The sequence below is a fragment of the Plectrocnemia conspersa genome, unplaced genomic scaffold (genome assembly GCF_051122295.1).
Source record: "Plectrocnemia conspersa isolate PC_06_02 unplaced genomic scaffold, ASM5112229v1 ptg000008l, whole genome shotgun sequence".
NCBI lineage: Eukaryota > Metazoa > Arthropoda > Insecta > Trichoptera > Polycentropodidae > Plectrocnemia > Plectrocnemia conspersa.
Genome location: NW_028277172.1, coordinates 14778800 through 14803168, shown reverse-complemented (window position 1 = coordinate 14803168; position 24369 = coordinate 14778800). Strand labels below are relative to the sequence as shown.

General features: G+C 26.9%; 1 protein-coding gene across 1 annotated transcript in view; it reads left to right on the top strand.

Annotated features, from left to right (window-relative positions):
• LOC148233092 (uncharacterized) overlaps positions 1 to 24369 on the top strand; it is a 535519-nt gene that overhangs the window by 2057 nt on the left and 509093 nt on the right. The window lies entirely within an intron of this gene.

Here is a 24369-nt window from a genome sequence, read left to right as displayed (position 1 = left end):
GTAGAATAATTAAAACATGCATATTAAAAATTCGAGTAAGACCAGTTTTCCGCGGTTGTAGGTTGTTTTTCAAAATTTTTGCCTGTTCCGTTAATGATATTAGATGACTCAGTTCATGACCGGTATTAGATGATTCAGTTCATGACGACTCGATTTGTCTCAAGTCATAGTGCGTGCTAAGAGTCTTGAATGAACGAAAATAAATGCTTGAAATCAAAAGTGAAGGCAGGCCCACTCGCATCACAGCCTCCTCGTGGACACGTTATTTGAGAGGTTCTATTAAACAGTCTTTTTCAGGGCTTCTGTATGCGCTCCTTTCAGCTAGAGCGCAGAAGAAGCCGCAAATAAATGTCAAATAAAAACCCATGTTGTTTCTCTTGTTTCCCAATGTTGAACCCAATTGTTTCTCTCTTGTAGAGAACGAGAACGCGACTTCACGCTACATATTATTCTGTCCATATCGTCACTTTTATACATATTACCCTTTAAATGTTAGAGATGTCGGAGACCATAATTAGCATTAAAATGGCTGTCGCTCTCGACAGTCCAGGTAGGAGGTCGGGCTTACTAATGATCCGCGCCCCGTCCCGATGTGAATGAATCGCCAATAGGCCGAAACTCCTTGTTTAATGAATAGAGCTCCTGTTCCACATGAACGACTTGGCATCAGCTAAATACTAGCTATGCGTGAACTAAGATAGAATGAGGTGAAGAATAATCTTTTATAAGCGTAGCACAGGCTGTATCAGAACATCCAAAAATAAGTAGAAGTACATTTATATTACTTAACTATAATTGGAATGAATAAATTAAAAATTATATAGATTTAATGTAAGTTTAATAAATGGAATCACTTTTCTTATTACGTGACTATATTAAGCGTTTGTATGTATTTTCGTCGGAATTAAGCAACGTTTTGCGATGTTTGTTCAAAGTTTACGTTTATGTTATACAAGATTTATCAAAGAGGCCCACATGCGAGCGAAATCGTTCAAGCTTCCACATCCTCCTTAATCCGGATACACGGACTAGCCCGCATTCAATTATAGTTTTTTACTTCCAACCTACACACGGCCCACATGCGCGGATTTATCGCTGAGACGTGTCCATGAGCCGGAAAATCTTCCGCGTATGCGGAAAACACGCAACATTTGAATCAGATTATCTTCTTATGCATCACAAATCGAACAGATTATCCCAACCCTTCTAATTTTTATGACTTCTTATATAAGCTATGCTATTTATATTTGGATTAAGTGAGCTTTTACATGCATACGCCTTAACCAAGTGAAAAATATTAAATATATTATAAGAAAACCGTTATCAGTGTTAATCTATTTTAAAACCCATGTTTTTAACCAAGCCACATATTTAATGGACAGCTAAATTCGTGTTTGTGCTATTCAAGTGAAATTGAACCCAAGTTTTTCAATTACCCTGAATTTGATCGTTTTGAATGTAAGCTACAAATTCGAAACCCGCGTGTGTTACTTTGGAAGCGTTTTAAAAGTAGTTTTCTCGGATGCTGTTAAATGGACCAACAGCGATCGAGCCAACTACTCCGATTGCATTACCTAGATAAAGATGCAAACTGGGATGAGCCGTCTTCACGCTCCGACAGTTTATTTGTCTCCAATCCACTGACCCTCTATATGGAAATGGCATTTTCATGACCATAAAAATGATCGAACAAGCGACTAAGCGCCATTTAAAGAATCCGCGCTGCTTTCATCGATCCCACGGATCAGAATTTATGGGGCTTGACGAGTTGCTTTGCAGAGGAATTCAATAAAATCTGGTTTCCCCTAGACGCTGGCAAAGGGTACAAAATGCATTAAGGACATTTGCAAATAGGGATACGGTAAAAACAGATCACCTTTTTATTTTCCTCCATAGCTTGCTTACGATATATAAATAAAATACATTTCTAGGCGATGTTTTAATGTTATAAACTACATATGTACATCTGCAAGAATATTTTATTCTATTTTAATAGTGAAACTCAGTAATAATTATAACTTTTATATATATTACAATGAATGTGTATTACTAATAAATTATATTTTCACTGAAGTTCAGTGAAATCATATCAGAATTCATTTTCAGCGGTAGATATATGTTTCTACTAACGAAAATACAATTTTACTAATAAGCGTTAATGAAATTATATTCTCTAATATGTCTATCAAACTCAATTTGACAGTTGAATAACATCCATTTGCTGTTCTATCCAAACCTAACCGAATTAACCAAACCCAACTTAATGAAAGTTATAAAACTAACTATAGTTTTTAGGTTAAGTTTGGGTTTGGGTTTGGTTTAATTTATCATAAATTTTCCACTATTTTGTCGAACGACGTGACATAAAAATTCTGTGAAATTTTTTCAAAGGTAAAAACTAAAAAATCTCATGTTAAAAATATTATTTTAATAAATTAAAATAAAAGCAAAAATTTCATTTCTGCTTCAAATCATTCAGATTAATATCTTTTTTATTGATTTCTTATTGCTTTTTGTGTTTACTAATCAAGCCAAAATGCTGACATATAACTTTACTTTGAACTTTCATCAGAAGCTCCGTATAAAACTTGGAACTTGAAACATAAGAGAGTTCAGACCGAGCTCGAATAAAGCTTAGCTAATGCGGAATTGATGTAGACTACCCTTCGAATTTCGATTGTTTTGATCGTCCAACCTGGTCCAGCTAAGCAGTCACTTATATTCATGCGTGAAACTCGTTCTTCAAAACAATATATAACAGATATAAACAAATTTCTAATTCCTTCCCATTTCCCCTATCCTATATATGCTGTATTGTCATAGAAAAGTACCATTTGCACTTTCCACTACGCTTCCGACTTATTCAACCCAAACTCACATTTAGTAAAGCTTGCAACAAATCGACACAGGCTGTAACTTTCAAGCATTGAATAATGATATTGCAGTTATGAATAAAAATAAAAGGCAAACATATTTTAGTAAGTATTTGTACCCTAATGTATGAACATATGTTTTTTCATAACATGTACGTATTTGAGTAAATAATAATTTATTTTACAATTCGTTTTATAAATCTGTATGTAGGATTATTGTATTTTAACCAGTCACTTAAAACAAATTTAGTTTATGTTGACTTTCACGAAAACTAATAAATCGCGCGAGTCAAAGACTTGCTGTATATTTACATTTAAAATTATGGTTTTGCGCTATGTACTTCCGGTACAGTCCCATTTTACTTATTATTCTTAATTTACTAATACGTAAAAAGCGATTGTATTGTCGAAACACCATATACCTTGCAATTACTTAGAGTAATTCATATATAATATATACATATGTGTATGTATCTACACAACATTAACAATTCAATCGCGTATTCTCACCAACGTCTAACTGCACATAATAACTAACATTTAGTAAGATTTCAATTTATGTCGAAGTTTCCAGGCGAAGTCTACTAAAGTCCGAACCTGGCACGGCATCCACTGACAAGGTAAGTACACTCCTTCAAAAGGTCAACAGCCATAAATAATATTATTGTACAAAATAAATTCAAATATCAAAACAACTTTATTATAATTGACAGACTAAATATAGTTATTTGGATAATTAATTATTGATTTACTTGAATTCACTTGAGCTATCTATTTGAATTACACTTTATGAGTACTGCGCCTTTGGTAGAATGTACGAACTTCACATGTAATTTGCTAACGTGTACATAAGCTAATGCGTCAATTTGAACCATTGAGATGTTTCAATGTATGTACGTGTATTCAAAACTCATTGCAACAGTGCAGTGGTACGAAGTTAGTAGCGGGTATTTGCGGCCAAGACGCTGTCAGCAGATCTTTGGACATTGGGGGAATAACAATCGAACGTCTGTTAAAGATTTTAAGTTGGTTTCAATTGTCATGAATAATAACTAGGGAGAAATTAACAATTGTAAGGCTAGTCACCTAAAAAGTAGAGGTGATTTTATATTGCATTGCTTGTAGTTTACATTTATATTACATACTATTATATTAGACGTTATATAATATAACAAAATTATTACCACGCGTAATAATATTCTTTATAGAATACATCAATAATCATTTTCGAGCGATAATGTGATTAGATTATTATTTATTCAATTTAATTAATTACAATGGTTAAATTGTATTTTTATAGGTCATACAAATAAAAAGTTTTCGGTTACTATTTACTATATAATAACCAGTTGCAATTTTTCATTTAAATTTGTATATAATCTATGTTCATAAAAAATGCAATATGCTACAGACACCAAGGAAAATGCTAATTAGAGCATTTTTAATTTATCGGGACTGACCTGCTTCGGTTGACCCTAGAGGGCCGGGGGCCTAAAAATGCCATTGAACATCATGACACCGCAACAAACGGTAGGAAGCTAATTAAACGCAGCAAAGTATTCCTTTCTGGGGGGTGGCGTTCCTATGGTTGGCCATTATTGTTTGCCGGGCATAAGTAATGCAAATACCTTGTTCAGGGTGCAAGGGGTAGCCAGTCAGGCGTCCAAAGGGTTAAAATCCGAAACGGACGCAGGACGAAGCTGCTAGCATTAAAGATCAAATTTAAGCTTTTATTGATGTCTTTTACGGACTGTTAATTTATATTAAAAATACTTTATACGGTTTTTCCTAATCTTATTTACGTTAAATATTTCATTTTATATAGTGCTATAAAAAATATGAAATTCCGTATTTGATTTAATTTTGTTTATATTAGAATATTAAGTTTAGGCATTGCAGATTTACTTTAATATTTTACTATCAACATATTATTCTTGGCACAAGTGTAGCAATGAGCATTGATGTAGAAAATAGATTTTTTTAATGCAATATGAAATGTTTTAAGTTAACCTTTTAATGCATGCTTTCATAAAAAAATATTACTTTTTTTCTTGATAATTTTAAGATTGCATGCACAAATTGTAGTGATATACATAGTCTATTTTAAGGAAAGCGAATGAATTATTACACTTAAAATCTTAAAAGAACAAAGGCAGTTCTACAATCATATTTGCAAGTAGCCTACATAAATTACGAAAACTAATCTAATAATGGTAAATAATGTTGATATTTTATGCTTCTCTTAAAAATATTTTTTAAGTTTTCACTTAAGTACAAATTTATATTAAAGTGCTTAGTTTCGAAGGTACTACATTTACGATATTGTGTTTTAAACTAGTCACTTATACTTTATTAAAAAAAATATATTATGAAAAAATTATGTTAGCTTTAAATTTAATTTTTAATGTAGAATTGAAAGTCTCTCAAATATAATATTATTATGACAAAATCCGGGCTTAAAATTTAGAAAAATATTTTTTCTGCGTCCTCCAAAAAATATTTGAAGAAGTATGCATGCAATGACATTATCTCAAAAATTCTCGTGAATTTTGAGATAATAGACTACCAATTAAACATTAACGTTATCTTCATACTTAATACATTTCTTATGTTAATTGTTGCGTATTTAATAAAAGCTACATTGTGTGGCTTAGGAACGTAAAGCAATTAAAATTAATTTAAAAAACAGCATTTTATTTTATAAAAATGCTATTTTTTTTTTAAAAACTTGATACTTTTTGTTTTAAAGGAGTAGCAGTTACAAATTACCAGTACATCATCAATTTAAATTTATTTATTTAAAATTTCATGTATTCAAATTTGTTTTTAAAAAATTAAAAAAAAAATTATTTAAAATTTTTTTTATAAAAAATAATTTATTTGCAATTATAAAAATTTCTTTGTAAAATTTTTTTCGCAGCTTAGATATGTAATGGCCATAACTAAGCATCACTTGGGTAACACTACGTAACAGTTTTTGTCTCGCCTGGCAATCCTCGCCCCGTTCGCGATCGTCGCGGCTCCCGTAACAATGTAAACATCTTTGTAATTCAGAACAATATTACTGCAGTGGCTTAATCTGTGTCTAATTAAAACTTATCGCTAGCTAGTCGCAGTTACATATGACCAGTACATCGTATATTTTTTCACTGAGCAGTCACACGAGTATCAAGATTTTTATTAACTAAAAATATATTTTTTTTTGAAAATATTAGTTTAAAAAATTAAAAATGTCGAATTTTCACACTTATTTTCTTCACGAAAAATAGCAATTCAACAATACACAAAATATTGTGCTACACAGCAACATTTATATTTTTGTTTTAAAATTAAAATTTATAATCATGTGTGTAGTAGAGCCCTTAATACTATCCTAATAATTAATTAATATATCATGTTTACATCGTACAAAAAATCAGTTTTTCCATATATCTCAACAATACCAACATTTGCATATATCTGTTCAATACCCATCAATAGGTTCGATTCTAACATATTCAACTTTAATAATTTGAATTTTTTGATACTTTTCATCAATCAAAAACAGAAGGGGTGAAAAATCGATAATAATCCACGATTAAAATCAGGGGAAAGTAGCAGTGGATTTATCAAACCAGACGACAGTGTATTGTAGTCCGATTCGATAAATAGTGAAGTGTTACCGCACATAAGCAATCAAACTCCTTTTGAATATTTCAGTAATAAATTCATTTGTTATGTTAAAAAATGTAACAAAAGAATAAATTACCATCGCTAAATTTCAGAAGACGCTCGCGTTGTATCTTACGTCATGTAAAGATTTTTCTGAGCCATCAACTTCAGCAATATCTAGAATTCGATCACGCTATGAGTTATTGAAAAAGAAGGATTAGCTCGAAAAGTTCGACGTAATTGCGCTAGGTGCTAAAGAACGAATTTTAAAAATAGAAAAGTATTAAAATTTAAAATACGCTATAGTATAGCAGATGGATTTTGCAATCAAACATTTGCCAATTTATAGAAATTGCAACTTTTATCAAGCCAGTTAAAACCTCATATGCATAAGTTAACGTCTCAAATAACTTTCGTAAATTAATAGTTAGATAAATACTTTCTTAGATCTGAAACTTTTTATAGAACTCAATGTAATACACAACTTTGCATTCAAACATTTGCCATTTTATAGAAATTGCAAATTTTATCGAGCCAGTTACAATCTCCTATGCATAAGTTAACGTCTCAAATAACTTCCGTAAAATTAAAGTTAGATTATTACTTTCTAATATCTTTTTATAGAACTCAATGTAATACACAACTTTGCATTTAAACATTTGCCAATTTATAAAAATTGCAACTTTTATCGAGCCAGTTAAAACCTCCCTAGCGATCCAGTAAAATAAATAAATTTTAAATAATTCAATTTTAAATAAATGGTCTTTTAATAAATATTTTTTTGCAACGGGATAGTGAGAAATGGCATCTTGACACAGATGAAGCTGCTGAAGTAATATTTTATTGTATTATGAAGTTGTTTATATGGTTACGGGAGCGAACGGGGAGAGGGTTACCATGCGAAATAAAAACAGTCACGCAATTGTTACCCAATGAAAACATCTTTGTAATTTAATATAATATTACTGCAGTGGCTCAATCTGTTTTTAATTAGCACCCGTCGCTATCAAGTCGATTGTCGATTAACAAAATTTTATTCAAAATTTATTGATATAATTCATTTTATTTTAAATCTAATTTATTAAAATTTATTCATTTGCTTAATATATTTTAAATGAGATTTACAAACAATATTTAATTTAAACTTATTTACTAATATTCAATTTTAATTTATTTATAATAATTAATTTAAAATTTCATGTATTTAAATTTGTTTATATAATATTAAAAAAAAGAAATATTAAAAATTTTTTTTTATTAAAAAATATTTATTAGAAATTATTAAAATTTTATTGTAGTAATTTTTTACGGAGCTTAAATTTGCTATGGCCATAATTTGGCATCACTTGGGTAACACTGGCGTGACAGTTTTTGTCTCGCCTGGCAATCCTCGCCCCGTTCGCGATCGTCGCGGCTCCCGTAACAATGTAAACATCTTAGTAATTCAGTAAAATATTACTGCAGTGGCTCAATCTCTGTCTAATTACCACCTATCGCTAGCTAGTCGCCAAAATTTATTTAATATTATTAATTTATTCAAAATATATATTTTATACATATTTTGTTTTTATTTAAAATATATTTTTTTGAAATTTATTTTTTTGTTTAAAATATTTAATTTAAGATTTATTACACAATATTTTTTTTAGATTTGTTCAACAACATGCAATTTTACTTTTTTATTTATATTTTATTATACAATTTTGTTTATTTAAAATTTAAAAAATTATATTATTTAAATTTTTTAAAAAAAAAGTATTTATTTTAAATTATAAAAATTTATTTGTTTAAATTTTTTTTAGAGCTAAGATTTGTTATGACCATAACTTGGCGGCACTTGGGTAACACTGACGTGAAAGTTTTTGTCTCGCCTGGCAATTCTCGCCCTGTTCGCGATCGTCGCGGCTCCCGTAACAATGTAAACATCTTTTTAATTCAGTAAAATATTACTGCAGTGGCTCAATCTGTGTCTAATTACCACCTATCGCTAGCCAGTCGCCAAAATATATTTATTAATATTTATATATTTAAAATATATTTAATACACATTTTGTTTTTATTTAATTCAAATTAATTTTTTTGTTTAAAATATTTTAATTTAGGTTTATATACCTATATTTATTTGTAATTAAATTTTTAAATTAAATAATTACAAATTTATTAAAAATTTATCGTATTCAAATTCATTTATTTAAAAATAAAATAAAATATTTTTATAAAACTATTGAATAATATTTATTTAAAATTTATAAAATTTTGTCGGTAGCAAGATTTGTTATGGCCAGAATTTGGCGGCATTTAGGTAACACTGGCGTGACGGTTTTTCACTCGCTTGGCAACCTTAGCAACCATATAAACAACTACGTAATTTATTAAAATATTACTGCAGCGACTCTAGATAAAGTTAACGTATCAAATAACTTCCGTAAAATTAAAGTTAGATTAATACTTTCTATGAACTTTTTATAGAAATCAATGTAATACACAACTTAGCATTCAAACATTCCCCATTTTATAGAAATTGCAAATTTTATCGAGCCAGTTAAAACCTCCTATGCATAAGTTAACGTCTCAAATAACTTCCGTAAAATTAAAGTTAGATATATACTTTCTTAGAACTTTTTATAGAACTCAATGTAATACACAACTTTGCATTTAAACATTTGCCATTTTATAGAAATTGCAATTTTTATCGAGCCAGTTAAAATCTCCTATGCATAAGTTAACGTCTCAAATAACTTCCGTAAAATTAAAGTTAGATAAATACTTTCTTGGAACTTTTTATAGAACTCAATGTAATACACAACTTGGCATTCAAACATTCGCCATTTTATAGAAATTGCAAATTTTATGGAGCCAGTTAAAACTTCCTATGCATAAGTTAACGTCTCAAATAACTTCCGAAATATTAAAGATAAATAAATACTTTATAAGAACTTTTTATAGAACTCAATGTAATACACAACTTTGCATTCAAACATTTGCCATTTTATAGAAATTGCAAATTTTATCGAGCCAGTTAAAATCTCCTATGCATAAGTTAACGTCTCAAATAACTTCCGTAAAATTAAAGTTAGATAAATACTTTCTTAGAACTTTTTATAGAACTCAATGTAATACACAACTTTGCATTTAAACATTTGCCATTCAATAGAAATTGCAAATTTTATCGAGCTAGTTAAAATCTCCTATGCATAAGTTAACGTCTCAAATAACTTCCGTAAAATTAAAGTTTGGTAAATACTTTCTTAAAACTTTTTATATAACTCAATGTAATACACAACTTTGCATTCAAATATTTGCCATTTTATAGAAATTGCAAATTTTATCGAGCCAGTTAAAATCTCCTATGCATAAGTTAACGTCTCAAATAACTTCCGTAAAATTAAAGTTAGATAAATATTTTGTAATAACTTTTTATAGAACTCAATGTAATACACAACTTTGCATTTAAACATTTGCCATTTTATAGAAATTGCAAATTTTATCGAGCCAGTTAAAATCTCCTATGCATAAGTAAACGTCTCAAATAACTTCCGTGAAATTAAAGTTAGATAAATACTTTTTTAGAACTTTTTATAGAACTCAATGTTATACACAACTTGGCATTCAAACATTCGCCATTTTATAGAAATTGCAAATTTTATGGAGCCAGTTAAAACCTCCTATGCATAAGTTAACGTCTCAAATAACTTCCGAAATATTAAAGATAAATAAATACTTTATAAGAACTTTTTATAGAACTCAATGTAATACACAACTTTGCATTAAAACATTTGCCATTTTATAGAAATTGCAAATTTTATCGAGCCAGTTAAAGTCTCCTATGCATAAGTTAACGTCTCAAATAACTTCCGTAAAATTAAAGTTAGATAAATACTTTCTTAGAACTTTTTATAGAACTCAATGTAATACACAACTTTGCATTCAAACATTTGCCATTATATAGAAATTGCAAATTTTATCGAGCCAGTTAAAATCTCCTATGCATAAGTTACCGTCTCAAATACCTTTCGTGAAATTAAAGTTAGATAAATACTTTCTATAAACTTTTTATAGAACTCAATGTAATACACAACTTGGCATTCAAACATTCCCCATTTTATAGAAATTGCAAATTTTATGGAGCCAGTTAAAACCTCCTATGCATAAGTTAACGTCTCAAATAACTTCCGAAATATTAAAGATAAATAAATACTTTAATAAAACTTTTTATAGAACTCAATGTAATACACAACTTTGCATTCAAACATTTGCCATTTTATAGAAATTGCAAATTTTATCGAGCCAGTTAAAGTCTCCTATGCATAAGTTAACGTCTCAAATAACTTCCGTAAAATTTAAGTTAGATAAATACTTTCTTAAAACTTTTTATAGAACTTAATGTAATACACAACTTTGCATTTAAACATTTGCCATTTTATAGAAATTGCAAATTTTATCGAGCCAGTTAAAATCTCCTATGCATAAGTTAACGTCTCAAATAACTTCCGTAAAATTAAAGTTAGATAAATACTTTCTTAAAACTTTTTATAGAACTCAATGTAATACACAACTTTGCATTTAAACATTTGCCATTTTATAGAAATTGCAAATTTTATGGAGCCAGTTAAAACTTCCTATGCATAAGTTAACGTCTCAAATAACTTCCGAAATATTAAAGATAAATAAATACTTTATAAGAACTTTTTATAGAACTCAATGTAATACACAACTTTGCATTTAAACATTTGCCATTTTATAGAAATTGCAAATTTTATCGAGCCAGTTAAAGTCTCCTATGCATAAGTTAACGTCTCAAATAACTTCCGTAAAATTAAAGCTAGATAAATACTTTCTTAGAACTTTTTATAGAACTCAATGTAATACACAACTTTGCATTCAAACATTTGCCATTTTATAGAAATTGCAAATTTTATCGAGCCAGTTAAAATCTCCTATGCATAAGTTAACGTCTAAAATAACTTCCGTAAAATTAAAGTTAGATTAATACTTTCTATGAACTTTTTATAGAACTCAATGTAATACACAACTTGGCATTCAAACATTCCCCATTTTATAAAAATTGCAAATTTTATGGAGCCTGTTAAAACCTCCTATGCATAAGTTAACGTCTCAAATAACTTCCGAAATATTAAAGATAAATAAATACTTTATTCAAACTTTTTATAGAACTCAATGTAATACACAACTTTGCATTTAAACATTTGTCATTTTATAGAAATTGCAAATTTTATCGAGCCAGTTAAAGTCTCCTATGCATAAGTTAACGTCTCAAATAACTTCCGTAAAATTAAAGTTTGATAAATACTTTCTTAAAACTTTTTATAGAACTCAATGTAATACACAACTTTGCATTCAAACATTTGCCATTTAATAGAAATTGCAAATTTTATCGAGCCTGTTAAAATCTCCTATGCATAAGTTAACGTCTCAAATAACTTCCGTAAAATGAAAGTTAGATAAATACTTTCTTAGAACTTTTTATATAACTCAATGTAATACACAACTTTGCATTCAAACATTTGCCATTTTATAGAAATTGCAAATTTTATAGAGCCAGTTAAAATCTCCCTAGCGATCCAGTAAAATAAATAAATTTTAAATAATTCAATTTTAAATAAATGGTCTTTTAATAAATTATTTTTTGCAACGGGATGGTGAGAAATGGCATCTTGACACAGATGAAGCTGCTGAAGTAATATTTTATTGTATTATGAAGTTGTTTATATGGTTACGGGAGCGAACGGGGAGAGGGTTACCATGCGAAATAAAAACAGTCATGCAATTGTTACCCAATGAAAACATCTTTGTAATTTAATATAATATTACTGCAGTGGCTCAATCTGTTTTTAATTAGCACCCGTCGCTATCAAGTCGATTGTCGATTCACAAAATTTTATTCAAAATTTATTGATATAATTCATTTTATTTTAAATCTAATTTATTAAAATTTATTCATTTGCTTAATATATTTTAAATGAGATTTACAAACAATATTTAATTTAAACTTATTAACTAATATTCAATTTTAATTTATTTATAATAATTAATTTAAAATTTCATGTATTTAAATTTGTTTATATAATATTAAAAAAAAGAAATATTAAAAAAAACTTTTTATTAAAAAATATTTTTTAGAAATTATTAAAATTTTATTGTAGAAATTTTTTACGGAGCTTAAATTTGCTATGGCCATAATTTGGCATCACTTGGGTAACACTGGCGTGACAGTTTTTGTCTCGCCTGGCAATCCTCGCCCCGTTCGCGATCGTCGCGGCTCCCGTAACAATGTAAACATCTTAGTAATTCAGTAAAATATTACTGCAGTGGCTCAATCTCTGTCTAATTACAACCTATCGCTAGCTAGTCGCCAAAATTTATTTAATATTATTAATTTATTCAAAATATATATTTTATACATATTTTGTTTTTATTTAAAATATATTTTTTTGAAATTTATTTTTTTGTTTAAAATATTTAACTTAAGATTTATTACACAATATTTAATTTAGATTTGTTCAACAACATGCAATATAATTTTTTTATTTAAATTTTATTATACAATTTTGTTAATTTAAAATTTAAAAAATTATATTATTTAAATTTTTTTAAAAAAAAGTATTAATTTTAAATTATAAAAATTTATTTGTTTAAATTTTTTTTAGAGCTAAGATTTGTTATGACCATAACTTGGTAGCACTTGGGTAACACTGACGTGAAAGTTTTTGTCTCGCCTGGCAATTCTCGCCCTGTTCGCGATCGTCGCGGCTCCCGTAACAATGTAAACATCTTTTTAATTCAGTAAAATATTACTGCAGTGGTCAATCTGTGTCAAATTATTACCTATCGCTAGCCAGTCGCCAAAATATATTTAATAATATTTATATATTTTAAATATATTTAATACCCATGTTGTTTTTATTTAATTCAAATTAATTTTTTTGTTTAAAATATTTTAATTTAGGTTTATATACCTATATTTATTTGTAATTAAATTTTTAAATTAAATAATTACAAATTTATTAAAAATTTATCGTATTCAAATTCATTTATTTAAAAATAAAATAAAATATTTTTATAAAACTATTGAATAATATTTATTTAAAATTTATTAAATTTTGTCGGTAGCAAGATTTGTTATGGCCAGAATTTGGCGGCATTTAGGTAACACTGGCGTGACGGGTTTTCACTCGCTTGGCAACCTTAGCAACCATATAAACAACTACGTAATTTATTAAAATATTACTGCAGCGACTCTAGATAAAGTTAACGTCTCAAATAACTTCCGTAAAATTAAAGTTAGATTAATACTTTTTTAGAACTTTTTATAGAACTCAATGTAATACACAACTTTGCATTTAAACATTTGCCATTTAATAGAAATTGCAAATTTTATCGAGCCGGTTAAAATCTCCTATGTATAAGTGAACGTCTCAAATAACTTCCGTAAAATTAAAGTTAGATAAATACTTCTTAGAACTTTTTATAGAACTCAATGTAATACACAACTTTGCATTTAAACATTTGCCATTTTATAGAAATTGCAATTTTTATCGAGCCAGTTAAAATCTCCTATGCATAAGTTAACGTCTCAAATAACTTCCGTTATATTAAAGTTAGATAAATACTTTCTTAGAACTTTTTATAGAACTCAATGTAATACACAACTTGGCATTCAAACATTCGCCATTTTATAGAAATTGCAAATTTTATGGAGCCAGTTAAAACTTCCTATGCATAAGTTACCGTCTCAAATAACTTCCGAAATATTAATGATAAATAAATACTTTATAAGAACTTTTTATAGAACTCAATGTAATACACAACTTTGCATTCAAACATTTGCCATTTTATAGAAATTGCAAATTTTATCGAGCCAGTTAAAATCTCCTATGCATAAGTTAACGTCTCAAATAACTTCCGAAATATTAAAGATAAATAAATACTTTATTAAAACTTTTTATAGAACTCAATGTAATACACAACTTTGCATTTAAACATTTGCCATTTTATAGAAATTGCAAATTTTATCGAGCCAGTTAAAGTCTCCTATGCATAAGTTAACGTCCTAAATAACTTCCGTAAAATTAAAGTTAGATAAATACTTTCTTAGAACTTTTTATAGAACTCAATGTAATACACAACTTTGCATTCAAACATTTGCCAATTTATAGAAATTGCAAATTTTATCGAGCCAGTTAAAATCTCCTATGCATAAGTTACCGTCTCAAATACCTTCCGTAAAATTAAAGTTAGATAAATACTTTCTTAGAACTTTTTATAGAACTCAATGTAATACACAACTTTGCATTCAAACATTTGCCATTTTATAAAAATTGCAAATTTTATCGAGCCAGTTAAAGTCTCCTATGCATAAGTTAACGTGTCAAATAACTTCCGTAAAATTAAAGTTAGATAAATACTTTCTTAAAACTTTTTATAGAACTCAATGTAATACACAACTTTGCATTCAAACATTTGCCATTTTATAGAAATTGCAAATTTTATCGAGCCAGTTACAATCTCCTATGCATAAGTTAACGTCTCAAATAACTTCTGTAAAATTAAAGTTAGATAAATACTTTCTTAGAACTTTTTATAGAACTCAATGTAATACACAACTTTGCATTCAAACATTTGTCATATAATAGAAATTGCAAATTTTATCGAGCCAGTTAAAATCTCCTATGCATAAGTTAACGTCTCAAATACCTTCCGTAAAATTAAAGTTAGATAAATACTATCTATGAACTTTTTATAGAACTCAATGTAATACACAACTTGGCATTCAAACATTCCCCATTTTATAGAAATTGCAAATTTTATGGAGCCAGTTAAAACCTTCTATGCATAAGTTAACGTCTCAAATAACTTCCGAAATATTAAAGATAAATAAATACTTTCTTTTAACTTTATATAGAACTCAATGTAATACACAACTTTGCATTTAAACATTTGCCAGTTTATACAAATTGCAAATTTTATCTAACCAATTAAAATCTACTATGCATAAGTTAACGTCTCAAATAACTTCCGTAAAATTTAAGTAAGATAAATACTTTTTGAGAACTTTTTATAGAACTCAATGTAATACACAACTTTGCATTTAAACATTTGCCATTTTATTGAAATTGCAAATTTTATCGAGCTAGTTAAAATCTCCTATTCATAAGTTAACGTCTCAAATAGCTTTCGTAAAATTAAAGTTAGATTATTACTTACTAATATCTTTTTATAGAACTCAATGTAATACACAACTTTGCATTTAAACATTTGCTTATTTATAAAAATTGCAACTTTTATCGAGCCAGTTAAAACCTCCCTAGCGATCTAGTAAAATAAATAAATTTTAAATAATTCAATTTGAAATAAATGGTTTTTTAATAAATAATTTTTTGCTACGGGATGGTGAGAAATGGCATCTTGACACAGATGAATTTGCTGAAGTAATATTTTATTGTATTATGAAGTTGTTTATATGGTTACGGGAGCGAACGGGGAGAGGGTTACCATGCGAAATAAAAACAGTCACGCAATTGTTACCCAATGAAAACATCTTTGTAATTTAATATAATATTACTGCAGTGGCTCAATCTGTTTTTAATTAGCACCCGTCGCTATCAAGTCGATTGTCGATTCACAAAATTTTATTCAAAATTTATTGATATAATTCATTTTATTTTAAATCTAATTTATTAAAATTTATTCATTTGCTTAATATATTTTAAATGAGATTTACAAACAATATTTAATTTAAACTTATTAACTAATATTCAATTTTAATTTATTTATAATAATTAATTTAAAATTTCATGTATTTAAATTTGTCTATATAATATTAAAAAAAAGAAATATTAAAAATTTTTTTTTATTAAAAAATATTTATTAGAAATTATTAAAATTTTATTGTAGTAATTTTTTACGGAGCTTAAATTTGCTATGGCCATAATTTGGCATCACTTGGGTAACACTGGCGTGACAGTTTTTGTCTCGCCTGGCAATCCTCGCCCCGTTCGCGATCGTCGCGGCTCCCGTAACAATGTAAACATCTTAGTAATTCAGTAAAATATTACTGCAGTGGCTCAATCTCTGTCTAATTACCACCTATCGCTAGCTAGTCGCCAAAATTTATTTAATATTATTAATTCATTCAAAATATATATTTTATACATATTTTGTTTTTATTTAAAATATATTTTTTTGAAATTTATTTTTTTGTTTAAAATATTTAATTTAAGATTTATTACACAATATTTAATTTAGATTTGTTCAACAACATGCAATTTTACTTTTTTATTTAAATTTTATTATACAATTTTGTTTATTTAAAATTTAAAAAATTATATTATTTAAATTTTTAAAAAAAAAAGTATTTATTTTAAATTATAAAAATGTATTTGTTTAAATTTTTTTTAGAGCTAAGATTTGTTATGACCATAACTTGGCGGCACTTGGGTAACACTGACGTGAAAGTTTTTGTCTCGCCTGGCAATTCTCGCCCTGTTCGCGATCGTCGCGGCTCCCGTAACAATGTAAACATCTTTTTAATTCAGTAAAATATTACTGCAGTGGCTCAATCTGTGTCTAATTACCACCTATCGCTAGCCAGTCGCCAAAATATATTTATTGATATTTATATATTTAAAATATATTTAATACACATTTTGTTTTTATTTAATTCAAATTAATTTTTTTGTTTAAAATATTTTAATTTAGGTTTATATACCTATATTTATTTGTAATTAAATTTTTAAATTAAATAATTACAAATTTATTAAAAATTTATCGTATTCAAATTCATTTATTTAAAAATAAAATAAAATATTTTTTTAAAACTATTGAATAATATTTATTTAAAATTTATAAAATTTTGTCGGTAGCAAGATTTGTTATGGCCAGAATTTGGCGGCATTTAGGTAACACTGGCGTGACGGTTTTTCACTCGCTTGGCAACCTTAGCAACCATATAAACAACTACGTAATTTATTAAAATATTACTGCAGCGACTCTAGATAAAGTTAACGTATCAAATAACTTCCGTAAAATTAAAGTTAGATTAATACTTTCTATGAACTTTTTATAGAAATCAATGTAATACACAACTTAGCATTCAAACATTCCCCATTTTATAGAAATTGCAAATTTTATCGAGCCAGTTAAAACCTCCTATGCATAAGTTAACGTCTCAAATAACTTCCGTAAAATTTAAGTTAGATAAATACTTTCTTAGAACTTTTTATAGAACTCAATGTAATACACAACTTTGCATTTAAACATTTGCCATTTTATAGAAATTGCAATTTTTATCGAGCCAGTTAAAATCTCCTATGCATAAGTTAACGTCTCAAATAACTTCCGTAAAATGAAAGTTAGATAAATACTTTCTTGGAACTTTTTATAGAACTCAATGTAATACACAACTTGGCATTCAAACATTCGCCATTTTATAGAAATTGCAAATTTTATGGAGCCAGTTAAAACTTCCTATGCATAAGTTAACGTCTCAAATAACTTTCGAAATATTAAAGATAAATAAATACTTTATAAGAACTTTTTATAGAACTCAATGTAATACACAACTTTGCATTCAAACATTTGCTATTTTATAGAAATTGCAAATTTTATCGAGCCAGTTAAAATCTCCTATGCATAAGTTAACGTCTCAAATAACTTCCGTAAAATTAAAGTTAGATAAATACTTTCTTAGAACTTTTTATAGAACTCAATGTAATACACAACTTTGCATTTAAACATTTGCCATTCAATAGAAATTGCAAATTTTATCGAGCTAGTTAAAATCTCCTATGCATAAGTTAACGTCTCAAATAACTTCCGTAAAATTAAAGTTTGGTAAATACTTTCTTAAAACTTTTTATATAACTCAATGTAATACACAACTTTGCATTCAAATATTTGCCATTTTATAGAAATTGCAAATTTTATCGAGCCAGTTAAAATCTCCTATGCATAAGTTAACGTCTCAAATAACTTCCGTAAAATTAAAGTTAGATAAATATTTTGTAATAACTTTTTATAGAACTCAATGTAATACACAACTTTGCATTTAAACATTTGCAATTTTATAGAAATTGCAAATTTTATCGAGCCAGTTAAAATCTCCTATGCATAAGTAAACGTCTCAAATAACTTCCGTGAAAAAAAGTTAGATAAATACTTTTTTAGAACTTTTTATAGAACTCAATGTTATACACAACTTGGCATTCAAACATTCGCCATTTTATAGAAATTGCAAATTTTATGGAGCCAGTTAAAACCTCCTATGCATAAGTTAACGTCTCAAATAACTTCCGAAATATTAAAGATAAATAAATACTTTATAAGAACTTTTTATAGAACTCAATGTAATACACAACTTTGCATTTAAACATTTGCTTATTTATAAAAATTGCAACTTTTATCGAGCCAGTTAAAACCTCCCTAGCGATCTAGTAAAATAAATAAATTTTAAATAATTCAATTTGAAATAAATGGTTTTTTAATAAATAATTTTTTGCTACGGGATGGTGAGAAATGGCATCTTGACACAGATGAATTTGCTGAAGTAATATTTTATTGTATTATGAAGTTGTTTATATGGTTACGGGAGCGAACGGGGAGAGGGTTACCATGCGAAATAAAAACAGTCACGCAATTGTTACCGAATGAAAACATCTTTGTAATTTAATATAATATTACTGCAGTGGCTCAATCTGTTTATAATTAGCACCCGTCGCTATCAAGTCGATTGTCGATTAACAAAATTTTATTCAAAATTTATTGATATAATTCATTTTATTTTAAATCTAATTTATTAAAATTTATTCATTTGCTTAATATATTTTAAATGAGATTTACAAACAATATTTAATTTAAACTTATTTACTAATATTCAATTTTAATTTATTTATAATAATTAATTTAAAATTTCATGTATTTAAATTTGTTTATATAATATTAAAAAAAAGAAATATTAAAAATTTTTTTTTATTAAAAAATATTTATTAGAAATTATTAAAATTTTATTGTAGTAATTTTTTACGGAGCTTAAATTTGCTATGGCCATAATTTGGCATCACTTGGGTAACACTGGCGTGACAGTTTTTGTCTCGCCTGGCAATCCTCGCCCCGTTCGCGATCGTCGCGGCTCCCGTAACAATGTAAACATCTTAGGAATTCAGTAAAATATTACTGCAGTGGCTCAATCTCTGTCTAATTACCACCTATCGCTAGCTAGTCGCCAAAATTTATTTAATATTATTAATTTATTCAAAATATATATTTTATACATATTTTGTTTTTATTTAAAATATATTTTTTTTAAATTTATTTTTTTGTTTAAAATATTTAATTTAAGATTTATTACACAATATTTAATTTAGATTTGTTCAACAACATGCAATTTTACTTTTTTATTAAAATTTTATTATACAATTTTGTTTATTTAAAATTTAAAAAATTATATTATTTAAATTTTTAAAAAAAAAAGTATTTATTTTAAATTATAAAAATTTATTTGTTTAAATTTTTTTTAGAGCTAAGATTTGTTATGACCATAACTTGGCGGCACTTGGGTAACACTGACGTGAAAGTTTTTGTCTCGCCTGGCAATTCTCGCCCTGTTCGCGATCGTCGCGGCTCCCGTAACAATGTAAACATCTTTTTAATTCAGTAAAATATTACTGCAGTGGCTCAATATGTGTCTAATTACCACCTATCGCTAGCCAGTCGCCAAAATATATTTATTAATATTTATATATTTAAAATATATTTAATACACATTTTGTTTTTATTTAATTCAAATTAATTTTTTTGTTTAAAATATTTTAATTTAGGTTTATAAACCTATATTTATTTGTAATTTATTTTTTAAATTAAATAATTAAAAATTTATTAAAAATTTATCGTATTCAAATTCATTTATTTAAAAATAAAATAAAATATTTTTATAAAACTATTGAATAATATTTATTTAAAATTTATAAAATTTTGTCGGTAGCAAGATTTGTTATGGCCAGAATTTGGCGGCATTTAGGTAACACTGGCGTGACGGTTTTTCACTCGCTTGGCAACCTTAGCAACCATATAAACAACTACGTAATTTATTAAAATATTACTGCAGCGACTCTAGATAAAGTTAACGTCTCAAATAACTTCCGTAAAATTAAAGTTAGATTAATACTTTCTATGAACTTTTTATAGAAATCAATGTAATACACAACTTTGCATTTAAACATTTGCCATTTTATAAAAATTGCAATTTTTATCGAGCCAGTTAAAATCTCCTATGCATAAGTTAACGTCTCAAATAACTTCCGTAAAATTAAAGTTAGATAAATACTTTCTTGGAACTTTTTATAGAACTCAATGTAATACACAACTTGGCATTCAAACATTCGCCATTTTATAGAAATTGCAAATTTTATGGAGCCAGTTAAAACTTCCTATGCATAAGTTAACGTCTCAAATAACTTCCGAAATATTAAAGATAAATAAATACTTTATAAGAACTTTTTATAGAACTCAATGTAATACACAACTTTGCATTCAAACATTTGCCATTTTATAGGAATTGCAAATTTTATCGAGCCAGTTAAAATCTCCTATGCATAAGTTAACGTCTCAAATAACTTCCGTAAAATTAAAGTTAGATAAATACTTTCTTAGAACTTTTTATAGAACTCAATGTAATACACAACTTTGCATTTAAACATTTGCCATTCAATAGAAATTGCAAATTTTATCGAGCTAGTTAAAATCTCCTATGCATAAGTTAACGTCTCAAATAACTTCCGTAAAATTAAAGTTTGGTAAATACTTTCTTAAAACTTTTTATATAACTCAATGTAATACACAACTTTGCATTCAAATATTTGCCATTTTATAGAAATTGCAAATTTTATCGAGCCAGTTAAAATCTCCTATGCATTAGTTAACGTCTCAAATAACTTCCGTAAAATTAAAGTTAGATAAATACTTTCTTAGAACTTTTTATAGAACTCAATGTAATACACAACTTTGCATTCAAACATTTGCCATTTTATAGAAATTGCAAATTTTATCGAGCCAGTTAAAATCTCCTATGCATAAGTTAACTTCTAAAATAACTTCCGTAAAATTAAAGTTAGATTAATACTTTCTATGAACTTTTTATAGAACTCAATGTAATACACAACTTGGCATTCAAACATTCCCCATTTTATAAAAATTGCAAATTTTATGGAGCCTGTTAAAACCTCCTATGCATAAGTTAACGTCTCAAATAACTTCCGAAATATTAAAGATAAATAAATACTTTATTAAAACTTTTTATAGAACTCAATGTAATACACAACTTTGCATTTAAACATTTGCCATTTTATAGAAATTGCAAATTTTATCGAGCCAGTTAAAGTCTCCTATGCATAAGTTAACGTCTCAAATAACTTCCGTAAAATTAAAGTTTGATAAATACTTTCTTAAAACTTTTTATAGAACTCAATGTTATACACAACTTTGCATTCAAACATTTGCCATTTAATAGAAATTGCAAATTTTATCGAGCCTGTTAAAATCTCCTATGCATAAGTTAACGTCTCAAATAACTTCCGTAAAATGAAAGTTAGATAAATACTTTCTTAGAACTTTTTATATAACTCAATGTAATACACAACTTTGCATTCAAATATTTGCCATTTTATAGAAATTGCAAATTTTATAGAGCCAGTTAAAATCTCCCTAGCGATCCAGTAAAATAAATAAATTTTAAATAATTCAATTTTAAATAAATGGTCTTTTAATAAATTATTTTTTGCAACGGGATGGTGAGAAATGGCATTTTGACACAGATGAAGCTGCTGAAGTAATATTTTATTGTATTATGAAGTTGTTTATATGGTTACGGGAGCGAACGGGGAGAGGGTTACCATGCGAAATAAAAACAGTCACGCAATTGTTACCCAATGAAAACATCTTTGTAATTTAATATAATATTACTGCAGTGGCTCAATCTGTTTTTAAATAGCACCCGTCGCTATCAAGTCGATTGTTGATTCACAAAATTTTATTCAAAATTTATTGATATAATTCATTTTATTTTAAATCTAATTTATTAAAATTTATTCATTTGCGTAATATATTTTAAATGAGATTTACAAACAATATTTAATTTAAACTTATTAACTAATATTCAATTTTAATTTATTTATAATAATTAATTTAAAATTTTATGTATTTAAATTTGTTTATATAATATTAAAAAAAAGAAATATTAAAAAAAACTTTTTATTAAAAAATATTTTTTAGAAATTATTAAAATTTTATTGTAGAAATTTTTTACAGAGCTTAAATTTGCTATGGCCATAATTTGGCATCACTTGGGTAACACTGGCGTGACAGTTTTTGTCTCGCCTGGCAATCCTCGCCCCGTTCGCGATCGTCGCGGCTCCCGTAACAATGTAAACATCTTAGTAATTCAGTAAAATATTACTGCAGTGGCTCAATCTCTGTCTAATTACAACCTATCGCTAGCTAGTCGCCAAAATTTATTTAATATTATTAATTTATTCAAAATATATATTTTATACATATTTTGTTTTTATTTAAAATATATTTTTTTGAAATTTATTTTTTTGTTTAAAATATATAACTTAAGATTTATTACACAATATTTAATTTAGATTTGTTCAACAACATGCAATATAATTTTTTTATTTAAATTTTATTATACAATTTTGTTTATTTAAAATTTAAAAAATTATATTATTTAAATTTTTAAAAAAAAAAGTATTTATTTTAAATTATAAAAATTTATTTGTTTAAATTTATTTTAGAGCTAAGATTTGTTATGACCATAACTTGGTAGCACTTGGGTAACACTGACGTGAAAGTTTTTGTCTCGCCTGGCAATTCTCGCCCTGTTCGCGATCGTCGCGGCTCCCGTAACAATGTAAACATCTTTTTAATTCAGTAAAATATTACTGCAGTGGTCAATCTGTGTCAAATTATTACTTATCGCTAGCCAGTCGCCAAAATATATTTAATAATATTTATATATTTTAAATATATTTAATACCCATTTTGTTTTTATTTAATTCAAATTAATTTTTTTGTTTAAAATATTTTAATTTTGGTTTATATACCTATATTTATTTGTAATTAAATTTTAAATTAAATAGTTACAAATTTATTAAAAATTTATCGTATTCAAATTCATTTATTTAAAAATAAAATAAAATATTTTTATAAAACTATTGAATAATATTTATTTAAAATTTATTAAATTTTGTCGGTAGCAAGATTTGTTATGGCCAGAATTTGGCGGCATTTAGGTAACACTGGCGTGACGGGTTTTCACTCGCTTGGCAACCTTAGCAACCATATAAACAACTACGTAATTTATTAAAATATTACTGCAGCGACTCTAGATAAAGTTAACGTCTCAAATAACTTCCGTAAAATTAAAGTTAGATTAATACTTTTTTAGAACTTTTTATAAAACTCAATGTAATACACAACTTTGCATTTAAACATTTGCCATTTAATAGAAATTGCAAATTTTATCGAGCCAGTTAAAATCTCCTATGTATAAGTGAACGTCTCAAATAACTTCCGTAAAATTAAAGTTAGATAAATACTTTCTTAGAACTTTTTATAGAACTCAATGTAATACACAACTTTGCATTTAAACATTTGCCATTTTATAGAAATTGCAATTTTTATCGAGCCAGTTAAAATCTCCTATGCATAAGTTAACGTCTCAAATAACTTCCGTTATATTAAAGTTAGATAAATACTTTCTTAGAACTTTTTATAGAACTCAATGTAATACACAACTTGGCATTCAAACATTCGCCATTTTATAGAA